General features: G+C 39.0%; 1 pseudogene; it reads right to left on the bottom strand.

The window, feature by feature from the left end:
- Window positions 1-3,103, bottom strand: part of LOC114048069 — a 10,566-nt pseudogene extending 7,463 nt beyond the window's left edge.
- Window positions 3,104-3,662: the final 559 nt, after the last annotated feature.

Raw genomic sequence — 3,662 nt, 5'->3', positions numbered from 1 at the left:
ATCTATCTATCTATCTATCTATCTATCTATCTATCTATCTATCTATCTATCTCTGTATCTATCTATCTATCTATAATTTTTTCCCTTCCAACTACCTTACTACTGACAAAGATATCATGAGTTACACATATCATTTTTCCATGCAGGAATGTAAACTGTTCAACTTTAATAAGTCCCTTATGATTTCTCTTTCCTGTTTACCTCTTCATGCTTCTCTTGAGTCTTGTATTTGAAAGTCAAATTTTCTATTCAGCTCTGGTCTTTTCATCAAGAATGCTTGAAAATCCTCTATTTTCACTAAATGTACATTTTCCCCCCTGAATGATTATACTCAGTTTTTCTGGGCAGGTGATTCTTGGCTGCAATCCTATTTCCTTTGACCTCTGGAATATTGTATTCCAAGCCCTCCAGTCCCTTAATGTAGAAGTTGCTAAATATTGTGTTATCCTGATTGTGTTTCTACAATACTTGAATTGTTTCTTTCTGGCTGCTTGCAGTATTTTCTCCTTGACCTGGGAACTCTGGAATTTGGCTACAATATTCCTAGGAGTTTTCCTCTGGGTATCTCTTTCAGGAGGTGATTGGTGGACTCTTTCAATTTCTATTTTACCCTCTAGTTCTAGAATATCAGAGCAATTTTCCCTAATCATTTCTTGAAAGATGATGTCTAGGCTCTTCTTTTTTTTTTTTTTTTTTTTTTTTTACCATGGCTTTCAGATAGTCCAAATTTTTAAATGATCTCTCCTGGATCTATTTTCCAGGTCAGTTGTTTTTCCAATGAGATATTTTACATGGTCTCCTATTTTTTTTTCTTTCTTTTGGTTTTGTTTTACAATGTCTTGATTTCTCATAAAATCACTAGCTTCCAATTGCTCCATTATAATTTTTAAGGAAGTATTTTCTTCAGTGAGTTCTTGGACTTCCTTTTCCATCTGGCCAATTCTGCTTTTTAAGGCATTCTTCTCATTGGCTTTTTGGACCTCTTTTGCCATTTGGGTTAGGCTGTTTTTTAAGGTATTATTTTCTTCAGTATTTTTATGGGTCTCTTTTAGCAAGTTGTTGACTTGTTTTTCATGATTTTCTTGCATCAGTCTCATTACTCTCCCCAGTTTTCCCTCTGCTTCTCTTACTTGCTTCTCAAAATCCATTTTTAGCTCTTCTGTGGCCTGAGACTGATTAATATTTTTCTTGGAGGGTTTGGATGTAGGAGTTTTGACTTTATTGTCTTCTTCTGGTTGTATATTTTGATCTTCTTTGTCAACAAAGAAAGATTCTATGGTCTGACTTTTTTTTTTGCACATTTGCTCATGTTCCCAGCCAATTACTTGAGTTTTAAACTTTTTGTTAAGCTAGTGGTCTGCTTCCAGTGTGGAGAATGTAGTGTCCCAAGCTTTGGATGTTTTGTGCAGCTGTTTTCAGAGATACTTCTAGGGACCTATAAATTTTCAGTTCTTCCAAGGTACTATGATCAAGGGCAAGGTGTTTACTCCTTTCCTGGCCTGTGCTCTGGTGTGTGAGTGACCACAAGCACTCTTTTCTCTCTTGGAACTGTGAAGAGGATTTCCTCTCCACCACCACTACATGCTCCACCACACCAGTGCTCCTCCTTGCCCCAGGACTGCCAACCAGAACTGTGATCCAGATCCAAGCATGTGCAAAGCAAAAGAATCCTGCCTCATCACTAGCAAAGAGATCCCTGCAATCCCCCTCTGATCATCCACTCTATTTCCCCTCCATCTGTGGGCCCAGAGCTCAGGAAACAGTAGGTGCCCTGAGGCGTGGTCAAAGACCTTTCCTACTGACCTTCTAAATTGTCTTTGGCATTTGTGGGTTAAGAAGTTTGGAAACCACCACAGCTGCCTGTGATTAAGTCTGCTGAGGCCTGCTCCAGGTTCGCTAAGGCCTGGTCTTTACCTGTGAGCCCATGCGGATTTGCATTCCTCTCCCAGCCCAGCGCAATAGACCTTTCCAATCAACCATCTAGGTTGTCTTGGGCTGGAAATTTGTTTCACTCTGTCTTTTTGTGTATTCTGCTGCTCTAGAATTTGTTCAGAGCCACTTTTTTACAGGTATTTGGAGGGCTTGGGCTAGAGCTCGAGCAAGTCACTGCTTTCACTCTGGATCTTGGCTCTGCCCCCAAATTAATGAAATCTTCCTGAGCTAGGGCATTTCAGTGAATTTTACTTTTTTTTTCAAGATTTCTCATGGATTTTAGGTACAAAGGTGTACTACCCTCTCACTTGAGAGGCAACATTCATCTCAGGTAAGTATTCTTTACCTATAAATTTATCAATTTCTTTCCTTTGATTTTCTGAAATTATGAGGAGGTCCTTCAGTAAGTGGGTCCTTTGGATTTTCTTCACCATCAACTTTAGAAAGAAAGTTCTTTACTTCATCAGGTTTAAGTTCAATCTTTGGAAGAGGACTTTGTCAGTTAGTATTTTCTTTCTGGTCGGTTTTCATTGACCAAGTGATAAAGCTAGTATAGGGATCTGCTTTGCTGCTATGGTAACTGATCTAGTCACTCTCATATCAGCTTATAGAACTTTCCTTACTTTGCTAGACTGGTGTTCTAAAATTGGTTTCTGGCCAGGTTGACTTTTGTTTGCTCCAGTTTTTCCTTGACCTTTAACTTTGTGATCCATATGGAGATCTGAATAGCCTTCTTTCACTCAGGTTTCACCAGTTTCCATCTTGGAAGAGCTCTAAGAAATTGCAGTGGGCCATGTCTTATAAAATCCAACTTGAAATAGCCTCCTTTGGCTCTCTTTTGCTGCTCTTTCATTTTTTGAATCTGCTTTCTCCCTTTATGCTGCTGAAGCATATCCTTTCACTGATTAATCAGCAGCTGGTGTAGACTACAGGCAGTTGATTTTGGTTTGACATTGCTCTTTTCCAGAATGTTTTTAATGGTCTTATTCAATTAAGGGATACTTCTTAAGGTTGGGGTATTGACATCTATTAAGCCAAAGTGCCTATTTTGTTCATACTTCTTATATCTATTTTCCTTCCATGCAAATGAGTCTTGGTGAGCAACTTCAGTTCTTATCCTTTCTTTGCTTCCATAATTTCTGTATCAGTTAAGAACTGATGAAGATGCCATTCTGAAAAACAGCCTTTCCTAACAAAAAATAATGAAATAATAAGAACACTGCTTTCCCTCCCAAACCAGAAACATCAAGTTTTCAAAATATGTTGCTTTCAAAGAAAGTTCTTGGAAGTTTTCATTTTTTACAAGGTAGTGTGATCTGGGGAGAGGTGTGGTCACTGCTTTCTTGGCCTACACTCTGGCCTTACCCTGATCTCACATCTACCTCTTAGGGTACCTTCTCCCTTGAGACCAGAAATGATGCTGTTCATCAGGGTCCTTGATCCCTTGGGGACAGAAGTGGTACCACCCCTCAAGGCTCCCCACTCTTGATTGAAAATACTCCTTTCTTTCCTTCAACTATGACCCAAGAGATGACCTGTGTGTGTGTGTGTGTTTGCATTTATGTATGTATGTGTATGTATATGTGAAATAAATAGAACAGAAATGAAATGTAATTAAATGCAAGGTAGGAGAGGCTTTGTATGTAGAAAGCAGTACTTGGAAACTGTTGCAAAGGAAGTGGGAGATGTGAAGAGAGATGTCAAGTGGGAGTGTGATGCATGGGATGGTG

This window comes from Vombatus ursinus, unplaced genomic scaffold (assembly GCF_900497805.2).
Source record: "Vombatus ursinus unplaced genomic scaffold, bare-nosed wombat genome assembly UNPS02014791.1, whole genome shotgun sequence".
Taxonomy (NCBI): domain Eukaryota; kingdom Metazoa; phylum Chordata; class Mammalia; order Diprotodontia; family Vombatidae; genus Vombatus; species Vombatus ursinus.
This window is presented reverse-complemented; position numbering and strand designations above follow the sequence as displayed.